This window comes from Haliotis rufescens, unplaced genomic scaffold, assembly GCF_023055435.1.
Source record: "Haliotis rufescens isolate VD_foot unplaced genomic scaffold, xgHalRufe1.0.p SCAF_15, whole genome shotgun sequence".
Classification (NCBI taxonomy): domain Eukaryota; kingdom Metazoa; phylum Mollusca; class Gastropoda; order Lepetellida; family Haliotidae; genus Haliotis; species Haliotis rufescens.
This window is the reverse complement of record NW_025963835.1, coordinates 23,787,830-23,799,955: the sequence shown is the minus strand read 5'-3', so window position 1 is coordinate 23,799,955 and position 12,126 is coordinate 23,787,830. Positions and strand designations below refer to the sequence as shown.

Sequence of the window (12,126 nt, the reverse complement as noted above, 5' to 3'; positions counted from 1 at the left end):
ACAGCAACTGGGATCCACATTAGGACTACTCCACTAAACACTGTCATAACCCAGGAACGCAGCAACTGGGATCTACATTAAGACTACTCCACTAAACACTGTCATAACCCAGTAACGCAGCAACTGGGATCTACATTAAGACTACTCCACTAAACACTGTCATAACCCAGGAACGCAGCAACTGGGATCTACATTAAGACTACTCTACTAAACACTGTCATAACCCAGTAACGCAGCAACTGGGATCTAAATAAAGACTACTCCACTAAACACTGTTATAACCCAGGAGCACAGCAACTGGGATCTACATTAAGACTACTCCACTAAACACTGTCATAACCCAGGAACGCAGCAACTGGGATCTACATTAAGACTACTCCACTAAACACTGTCATAACCCAGGAACGCAGCAACTGGGATCTACATAAAGACTACTCCACTAAACACTGTCATAACCCAGGAACGCAGCAACTGGGATCTACATTAAGACTACTCCACTAAACATTGTCATAACCCAGGAACGCAGCAACTGGGATCTACATTAAGACTACTCCACTAAACACTGTCATAACCCAGGAACGCAGCAACTGGGATCTACATTAAGACTACTCCACTAAACACTGTCATAACCCAGGAACGCAGCAACTGGGATCTAAATAAAGACTACTCCACTAAACACTGTCATTACCCAGGAACGCAGCAACTGGGATCTACATAAAGACTACTCCACTAAACATTGTTATAACCCAGGAACGCAGCAACTGGGATCTACATAAAGACTACTCCACTAAACATTGTTATAACCCAGGAACGCAGCAACTGGGATCTACATAAAGACTACTCCACTAAACACTGTCATAACCCAGGAACGCAGCAACTGGGATCTACATAAAGACTACTCCACTAAACATTGTTATAACCCAGGAACACAGCAACTGGGATCTACATAAAGACTACTCCACTAAACACTGTCATAACCCAGGAACGCAGCAACTGGGATCTACATAAAGACTACTCCACTAAACACTGTTATAACCCAGGAGCACAGCAACTGGGATCTACTCCACTAAACACTGTCATAACCCAGGAACACAGCAACTGGGATCTACATAAAGACTACTCCACTAAACACTGTTATAACCCAGGAGCACAGCAACTGGGATCTACTCCACTAAACACTGTCATAACCCAGGAACACAGCAACTGGGATCTACATAAAGACTACTCCACTAAACACTGTCATAACCCAGGAACGCAGCAACTGGGATCTACATAAAGACTACTCCACTAAACACTGTCATAACCCAGGAACGCAGCAACTGGGATCTACATAAAGACGACTCCACTAAACACTGTTATAACCCAGGAACGCAGCAACTGGGATCTACATAAAGACTACTCCACTAAACACTGTCATAACCCAGGAACGCAGCAACTGGGATCTACATTAAGACTACTCCACTAAACACTGTCATAACCCAGGAACGCAGCAACTGGGATCTACATAAAGACTACTCCACTAAACACTGTTATAACCCAGGAGCACAGCAACTGGGATCTACTCCACTAAACACTGTCATAACCCAGGAACACAGCAACTGGGATCTACATAAAGACTACTCCACTAAACACTGTCATGACCCAGGAACGCAGCAACTGGGATCTACATAAAGACTACTCCACTAAACACTGTCATAACCCAGGAACACAGCAACTGGGATCTTCTCCACTAAGCACTGTCATAACCCAGGAACACAGCAACTGGGATCTACATAAAGACTACTCCACTAAACACTGTTATAACCCAGGAGCACAGCAACTGGGATCTACTCCACTAAACACTGTCATAACCCAGGAACACAGCAACTGGGATCAACATAAAGACTACTCCACTAAACACTGTCATAACCCAGGAACGCAGCAACTGGGATCTACATAAAGACTACTCCACTAAACACTGTTATAACCCAGGAGCACAGCAACTGGGATCTACTCCACTAAACACTGTCATAACCCAGGAACACAGCAACTGGGATCTACATAAAGACTACTCCACTAAACACTGTTATAACCCAGGAGCACAGCAACTGGGATCTACTCCACTAAACACTGTCATAACCCAGGAACACAGCAACTGGGATCTACATAAAGACTACTCCACTAAACACTGTCATGACCCAGGAACGCAGCAACTGGGATCTACATAAAGACTACTCCACTAAACACTGTCATAACCCAGGAACGCAGCAACTGGGATCTACATTAAGACTACTCCACTAAACACTGTCATAACCCAGGAACGCAGCAACTGGGATCTACATAAAGACTACTCCACTAAACACTGTCATAACCCAGGAACACAGCACTGGGATCTACTCCACTAAGCACTGTCATAACCCAGGAACGCAGCAACTGGGATCTACATTAAGACAACTCCACTAAACACTGTTATAACCCAGGAACGCAGCAACTGGGATCTACATAAAGACTACTCCACTAAACACTGTCATAACCCAGGAACGCAGCAACTGGGATCTACATTAAGACTACTCCACTAAACACTGTCATAACCCAGGAACGCAGCAACTGGGATCTACATAAAGACTACTCCACTAAACACTGTTATAACCCAGGAGCACAGCAACTGGGATCTACTCCACTAAACACTGTCATAACCCAGGAACGCAGCAACTGGGATCTACATTAAGACTACTCCACTAAACACTGTCATAACCCAGGAACGCAGCAACTAGGATCTACATACAGACTACTCCACTAAACACTGTCATAACCCAGGAACGCAGCAACTGGGATCTTCATAAAGACTACTCCACTAAAAACTATTGTAAAGTTTCAAGAAAAGTATGACAAAACTTCAATTGAGTATATACTACTCAAGAAAAGTTACAGAACACTACAAAAGTAGTGAAAAGTTGGAAGAATGATATTGGATGATAAATAAAATCTCACCCTTGTGTCTTTTGATATCAAATATATCAACACTTGTTGAAATATTTGATATCAAAAGACACTCGGGTGAGACTCTCCATATATATGACTGAGACTGCACATCTTCATCATGGACATGCAATACTTACTTCAAGCCATCCAAGCCAGTGTCTGTAAACATTACAGCAACAATCAAGTACCTACTCGACGCAATCCGATCCGGAGTCGACAAACGTTGCAGCAATAATGCAGGAATGTTAAGTACAAGCAATAATTAGATCAGTGAGGCTGGTGCTGACACCGTGCACATTGCCTCAACCAACATGGCGACAAGACTGACATTCAGCAAGGCAGTTGGTGACATTTTCACAAAGTCTTCATTTCCCGGTAATTGCTCACTTACCACTGGTCCATATGCAGTGCTGCACCAGCAAATCTACACAAGTTAATCACGCGCTGATTCAGATCCATCAGACACATTAACTATATCCAATTAAATAAAACTTCCTTCACCTTCAACTAAAACCATCATTACCACTATACCATCACTGTTTCTGGTTTTACAACTTTGCCTTAAATCTGGCGAAGGGACTGGGCGTATATTATTGGAGGGGGGAGGGGGGAGGGGTTGGCTGTATCATATTTTGCTGACTCACATAATCTGTAACATTTTGTCATGGCTCTCCAAAATACATGCAACATTTTTTCACGCCCCCCCCCCCCCCCCGTAATGACTGACTAGTCCCTAAATAATGTTCGAATTTATAACAATTAGATGATGTCATTTTTTCATTCCCCATCCATGTAGTCGTGATAAATTTCACACACCCCTTCATTGTGTCATTTTGCATGACCTCCTTAATCTCTCCTTCCCATCACCCACCCCACCCCACCCCTACTCCCACCTCCCACCCCATAATAAAAAGTGACTAGTCCCAAACGCATATCATGATCTTACTGGAAAACATATTTCTTGGTTTGTGAACTGATCAGGTTAGGAAATTTTTTGGTTTGTTTTGGTTTTTTTTAAAAACTTGCCATGTGAGCAGTGTTAGTAAATCATGTATTGTTTGTATCTCAGTTAAAAAACTATTTCATGCATTATTTTTTGTGGTAAACAAATGATACGGGCAGGTGTTAACAGTAGGTTTACCTATTTTTGCAAGCAACTGGTGTTATCCCTGATTTTCAGTGATCCATTCATACCATGTTGACTGCTATTTTGCCATTTACGCCCTAAAAACCTGTTTCGTCAGAAATTTAGACTGGTTATTCTCTGGCGCTGATGTTTAATATTTGCATACATTTGTTTTATCTTGCCTTAATACAGGTGAAAGAAATAAAACTTTTCAAAAACAAACATTCTTGATATAACTCAAATTAAAACTAATTCTCTCCTGCATCTTGCATAATGACCAAGAAAGGTAACTGATATTAAGTAAGCAATACATTCATTGTACCTTTTGACATGATTGAATGTATTATTCATACAGTTTGCAATTTGGTTTTTCAATTCATAATTCAATTGACAGAAATATAATAGTGAGTGAGTGAGTGAGTGAGTGAGTATGGTTTTATGCCACTCTTAGCAATATTCCATCAATATCACGATGGGGGACTTGGAAAATGGGCTTCACACATTGTACCCATGTGGGGAATCAAACCCGGGTCTTCTCTGTGATAAGCCAACACTTTAACCACTGGGCTACCCCATCGCCTCCATAAATATAATAACAATATTCAATCACGACAAGAGGCCCCTTAAAATAACAGATAGTATACACCAGCATTTTTAAGAAATTATAGTCACAAAAGCAAGTCAACTGCCTGTAAAAAACATGAGAATATGTGGCAGAAGTCAAATAGGGAATTACATCAAACATATTCTTTGTCCCTGATGAGTGACTTAGTTACTGCGTCATTTTTGTCACTAATTTCAACTTAGCATTTTAAGTTTGTTTGTTTGTTTTTTGTTGTTTAACACTGCATTTAGCAATATTCCAGCTATATGACAGTGGTATGTAAATAATTGAGTTTGGACCAGACAATCCAGTGATTGATAACATGAGCATCGATCTATGCAATTGGGATACTATGATATGCATCAACCAAGTCAGCGAGCCTGACCACCCAATCCTGTTAGTTGCCTCTTACAACAAGCATAGTCACCTTTTACGGCAAGCATGGGTTGCTGAAGACCTATTTTACCCCGGATCTTCATAGGGTTGCATCTAAAGTATTCTTTAACTTGTTTAAGAGCCAGTACAATATTAAAAATTCAAATTTCTTATTTCTTTATTTAGATTGAAAAGCCAAATATTATACAAGAATAGCTGGTGATTTACTCTGCAGCACCATGCAACACAATACAACGATGCATTTCAATCAAGTTGACCAAGATTCAAGCGTTCTCTAATTGTCCATCAACGCCAGATCAATACCTACATGATATATCTACAGCAAATACTTGTTTTGGTAACCAAATGAAAATACTGTTTACCTAAAAATGTATTCTTACCTTATCCTATGTGCTTAAGACATGTCCTGCGAATATGAGCAACAGTGCTGTGGTCCGACGTGTGCATTCACTGAATCTATCGCCAGGTGTTACAGCTAAACAATGATGCCCTCAATAAATATCAATACCTCCACATCCAACAATACATGCCATACACCCTCAACCACGGCCCCACAGCAATCTCTAGGCCTTCTATTGTAGCTCTCCTATGTTAGAAATGAATCAACAGTATATGCCCTAAGTTAGAAATACTCATATGAAGCATATACTGTGAGAGACAGACTAATAGTGTAGAACCAGTGAATGTACATGTCGGACCACGGCAATGCTGCTCGTACTTATATTGTACACATCTTATGTGATAAATATTTATACAGCCCATATCTTATGTGATAAACACCTATATTATACACATCTTATGTGATAAATACTTATATTGTACACATCTTATGTGATAAACACTTATATTGTACACATCTTATGTGATAAATATTTATACAGCACATATCTTATGTGATAAACACCTATATTATACACATCTTATGTGATAAACACTTATATTGTACACATCTTATGTGATAAGTATTAATATAGCACACATCTTATGTGATAAATATTTATATTGCACATTTCTTATGTGATAAATATTTATATTGCACATTTCTTATGTGATAAATTCTTATGTTGCACATGTCTTATGTGATAATTATTTATTTTGCACATATTTTATGTGATATATATATTGCATAATTACAGTGTACATATCCTTTGTTATAAATACTCATATTGTACATATTGTATGTGATAAATACTTACATTGCATATCTCGTATGTGATAATACTTACATTGAACATATCCTATGTCATAAATACTTACCGCTATATTATGAATATTGTGCACATCCTATTTGATAAATGCTTACATTATTAATAGCCTATGTCATAAATAGCTATATTGTATATCATGCTTACATCCCCTTTCAAATAATTATCATGAACAGTACTACGTTTATAACGAACACGCTTATAATAAACTGACGGATATAACAAACTTATTTTGGGGTCCAGACCATTTGTGTGTATATGCTGTATATATGCTTATAGCGAACTATGGTTATAACAAACTAAAATTATTGGTCCCATTTGAATTCGTCATTACCATAGTTTACTGTATGTACTGTTTTGGTACACACATCATGTGTGATCTTCATATACTGTGTAATTTTCCACGTGAGAAATACTAATATCATGTAGTTTACTGTGTGTACTGTTTTGGTACACACATCATGTGTGATCTTCATATACTGTGTAATTTTCCACGGGAGAAATACTAATATCATGTAGTTTACTGTGTGTACTGTTTTGGTACACACATCATGTGTGATCTTCATATACTGTGTAATTTTCCACGGGAGAAATACTAATATCATGTAGTTTACTGTGTGGTCTGTTTTGGTACACACATCATGTGTGATCTTCATATACTGTGTAATTTTCCACGGGAGAAATACTAATATCATGTATATTTACATATTTTATGTGGGAAATAGTTATTTTATGTATATTGTACATATTTTATATCGGAAATACTAATATCACGTACCGTATTCGACGTTATAAGCACCCCGCCCTAATAAGCCCCCACGGCGATATTTGCTGATATATTGGCAAGTGAACCATCCCAATTAGCACCCCTTCCAATTGATTAATGTACACAAGACTTATTTATTCGTGTTTGTTACGCACTCGTGTGTTATATGCACCCTTAATTATGGGCAATTAAATTCTGGAAAAATATATCTGTCGTGTATAATACGCACAGACTTTTCTTTTGTATCATTTCAGGCTGTTAGCATCAACCACGAAGTTTAGGATCTTTCAACTGTTTTTTTTTCACCAAAATTATGTTCTAATAAGAGCCCCTTATTTCTAATGTTGAGAGCGCCCTTGGCGCTTATTACGTCTAATACAGTATATGTACATATTCTATGTAAGTGAACAAATAGGTGGGGATTTCCACTAGGGCTGGGATGGGTAACTCCGGTACTCGGGTCGGGTGGGTCCTGAGTAGGACCCGGGTACCCACAGGACTCCCCGGACCTGTGGTTTGTCACGTGACATATTGTTTGATGACAAAAACTCACTATAGCTCAGTGGTTACACTACAAGTCGTTAATGTTCGCATTTCTTTCTGACGATGCACACATTCCCTTTGACTTGTAAATGTTTGAGTAACAATAAAGTCAACTTCAGTGAACGCATGATCTGATTGTTTGATACATGTATCTAAGTAGTTTTAGCCAGGGCTGCGGTAAAACAATTACCAATCAGACATTTTGTTCCCTACTCTTGAGACTTGCAGTGGGTACCCGGGTAGGTAATAGAGGGTCGGGTACCCGGGTTGTAAATTTGGACTCGTCCCATCCCTAATTTCAGTGCTCTTAACATCATCTCATGCCTCTTAGCTTGATGTTAGAAAAAAGCCCAAAGTCATGCATGAGGTAAAGGTTTACTACGACCAGGCGTATAATTAGGGCAAATCCGGAACTGAACTCAAGATATGCAGATCCTGGACAACCAAGGGACACAACTCTGTATAGTGCATTGTAGTGCTTTAGATTATTGGGCCTCCACATATCCAATGTAATTAATTCTAATATTGCATATTCCAAATAAACATGCCTATGTCATATTTTCCGAGGAAATTGGAAATTCACACACTGATAATTACTAATATGCTCTCTTAATAATAAAATACCTATGATCAATACATGCTAATACTATCGCACTTCCCCTTGCACTTAGTCATACAGTGTAGCTGTGATAGAAGACCAATTACACCTAACACCTGCTGATAAGTAGTAGATCAGTTCAATAACGTGTATTGATCAGCTATAACTACAACCTGTTGAAGAGAATTGTCTGTGTGGCTCAGTTCACTGGCCTGTGCAACACTCCATGGATTACAGATTTCCCAAACGATATCTTCACCCGGTAGGTCGTTCGAAATATAAATTAGCTGAATTTTCTTTTGTAGCCTTTAATATGTTTCATTTTAGCTTGAGCCAGTTTGATTAATGGGGAAAACCTAATGCTGATACAGTGTAACATGTTAGTGTGAGACAGTGCCATGGTGTGAGTGAGTGAGTGAGTGAGGTTTTATGCGGCTTTTAGCAATATTCCAGCAATATCAGGTCAGGGGAAAAGTGGTTAAAGCGGTCGCTCGTCACGCCAAAGACCCAGGTGCGAATCCCCACATGGGTACAATGTGTGAAGCCCATTTCTGGTGTCCTCCATGTGATATTATTGGAATATTGCTAAAAGCGGCTTTAAACCATACTCACTCACTCATTCTATTACCCACTCACCCACCCACTCACTCACCCAACAACTCACTCACTCACTCACTCACTCTATCACTCACTCACTGTCACTCACCCACCAACTCACTCACTCACTCACTCTGTCAGCCACCCACCAACTCACCCACCCACTCACTCTGTCAGCCACCCACCAACTCACCCACCAACTCACTCACTCTGTCACCCACCCACCAACTCACTCACCCACCAACTCACTCACCCACCAACTCACTCACCCACCAACTCACTCTATTACTCTATCACCCACTCTATACACTGGCCACACAGACCTGGTCCCAGCTGGAGGTGTCAAGGCCAGGAGTCAGGGCTGTCTGCAGCAGGGGTGAGGCGGAGACTGAGGGAAGAATCTTGTCCCAGCATCTGCTTACATCCTGTCCTTCCTCAGCTGCCCCTGACAGTGACCAGCATGTGTACACACAACGCCTCCACCAGCTATCACTCGATTATTCCACCTGAACAAACACTTCATGTACAGAATACATGTCCTGATGTAAAACCTAGTGAAGACATAACTTCGGAAATAGTCGATAGTTGGTCTGTTCCATAAAATCCTGTTTAATCAATCAAAAACAAAACTGAAGGTTGAGGTTGATGAATTTACACTGGCTTACACTGATATATTCCACATAACTGACATTGTTAATGGTCTGACCATTATTATTCTAGGGTGTGGGCCTGAGATTATAAAAAAAAATGTTTCCAAAAATACTGGAAAAAAATAATTTAGCCACAGGTATTACACTAAAAGCATAATCATTCTCTGTCAGGCTGAATGTTGTTAAGAAGAATAAAACATGAGTCAGTTCCTCTATTCAGAGTGAGTGAGTGAGTGAGTTGGGTTTAACGCCACTTTTAACAGTATTCCAGTTATATCACGGCGTGTCAGCTTAATGTGGGAGGAAAGCCCGAAGTGATGCAGGTCTCAGACATTTACCACTTCGGTGAAACCCACGAGCACGGGTATGGTGCTGACAAACCTAAAAACATAATCGGGGCGAACCAGGATTAAAACCCACAATCATAGGTTTCTGGCGTGCCAAAGGGACGCAACTCTGCACAGCAAATCACGGCGCCTTAGACGACTGGGCCACCCATGCCCCCTCCTCTATTCAGAGATCATGGTACATCCATTTACTTCCAACAGTTAATTATACAATCTCAATCCTGTATCTCAATCCGTTCCATCACTGGCAAAACCCACAGGCTCATGACCGGACATATGCTACGTGGAACATTTATCACAGCAACCTTATTGACAGCAAGCAAGGGTGGCTGCCCCGAGGATACTGGTGAATTCTCACACTGATGCTTTGATTGCCTGTGAATAAGCCCTGCCCAGGCCTCCAGCCTTAGAAACCTGTATTTTTCAAGATGAGTTCAGAGGATGAGTGCAAGTCCTCAAAGTTTGTTGTTGTTTTTTTTTTTGTTGTTTAATGCTGCACTCAACAATATTCAGCGGTCTGTAAATAATCAAGTCTGAACCAGTGACTGACATCATGAGATTCGATCCATGCAATTGGGATACGATGACATGCATCAACCAAGTCAGCGAGCCTCACCACATGATTCCTGTTAGTCGCCTCTTACAACAAGCATAGTCGTCTTTTACGGCAACATGGGTTGTTGAAGATCTATTCCAACACGGCGGGTCTTCACGGGTCCCTCAGAGTTTGTATCTTGTCCTGTAGACTGACATTTAGTCCCAGAAATAAAGTTATCTTATTTAAAAATATATATCTACAAAATAACAATTATAAAATCCAGAAGCAGCCAAGAGCAATTCTTAATTTCAGGCTAGAGCTGAGACAATTTAGACTTGCCCAATCATTCTAGACTTGAGATGGATTACTTTTTTAATTTATTTTCTAGGGTCTCGGAGACAGACTATTAGTCTTGCTGGACTGACTCGTAGCAAAATGAGTGAGTAAGTGAGTATGGTTTTGCACCGCTTTTAGCAATATTCCAGTAATATCACAGCAGGGGACACCAGAAATTGGCTTCAGACATGGTACCCATGTCGGGAATCGAACCTGGGTCCTCGGCGTGACAAGCTAACGCTTTAACCACTAGGCTACCAGACCGCCCCTTGTAGCAAAATGAAAGCATGGAGAACTGGTAAAGTATTATAGCTCTCAAATGTTACCACAGAGTTACCACCTGTCGAGTTTCACAGCGTGAACATACTGGTCATTGCGGGCTACCATCATTGAATTATTAGTTGTCCCAAGCACAGTATAGTAGTCTCGGGCTAGAGGACTAGCATGAATTCTGAAGGCTGGGCTTAATATGAGTGCAGGTCTGCAAAAGCAAGAAAATCTTATTTCTGTGTTGGGGAAACATGACATCTGCCACACAGTCAGTACAGAGCCATCTGGTGGAGTGACAGCGATACACTATGACCTGGAAACCTGATAACTGTCACACATATCCCTTGGATGATGCAAACAAAGCGGCACCTAACAAACTGAAAAGCTGAGCATGAATGCTCCCTAGCGCACCTGAATTATGTTTAAAGTCTGATTACAATTCTGTGCGCACATTTTAGATAAATTCTAGCTGAGATCATTCATAGAAAGTTTCCATAGGACTCGTGGTTTCGGAGATGTCGAAAATGCAGTAACAGAAAAACAGGGGTGTTGGTTGATAGAAAATCACAATCTGCACACCAAAAATACTACTTGTCATACAACATACTACATACTAAAGAATGATAAAGAAATGCATGGTCAATGGGGAAAATGACATTTTCAATAAGCCTGAAGTCAGATCGGAATTCTGTGAGCACTTTCAGAGACACACAAGCTAGGATCAGTCATAAAAGTATCAGCTCCATAAGACTTGTACTTTCCGAGCAGTTTCATGCAAAACATGTAAAAGTTAACAGATGGACGGACAACTGGACGGCAGACAATGCTCCACAGTATAAGGTCACATGACAGGCGAGCTAAAAGTATATGTGAAAGGTTAACACCAGCCGCAAACATAAATCAGTATGCACATAAGTTTGATATGAATAAACCTTGAAATTTGATAGCTGAATGCATTTCAATGATATAAATACACTGAAATTGTAACAAGAGTTTGCCACTAACGTGGCTATATCCCCCACCCCTGTTGCAGAATTTATGACATAATTAAATCTAAACAAACCCTAACCTTTTTTAACCGAGGTGGAACTTGTCATGGAAATTGTAAAAAAAGAAGAGTTTGGAACCGAAGTCCATCTTGTTGCCATGGAAAAGTACAAAATAAAAATTTCTAAAATTTCTAAATAGC

General features: G+C 40.2%; 1 protein-coding gene across 5 annotated transcripts in view; it reads right to left on the bottom strand.

Moving 5' to 3' along the window:
• Positions 1–12,126, bottom strand: part of LOC124135223 (putative transporter SVOPL) — a 75,359-nt gene that overhangs the window by 39,012 nt on the left and 24,221 nt on the right. Inside the window, exon 2 of one of the 5 annotated variants that reach the window (XM_048396340.1) lies at positions 9,120–9,302. The exons of 2 other annotated variants lie outside the window; for them this stretch is intronic. The gene's annotated coding sequence lies outside the window, so the exon portion shown is untranslated. Of the gene's footprint in view, positions 1–3,098; positions 3,319–5,467; positions 5,612–9,119; positions 9,303–12,126 lie in introns of those variants that run through there. 2 more of the 5 variants (XM_048396341.1, XM_048396339.1) reach the window with 2 other exon arrangements.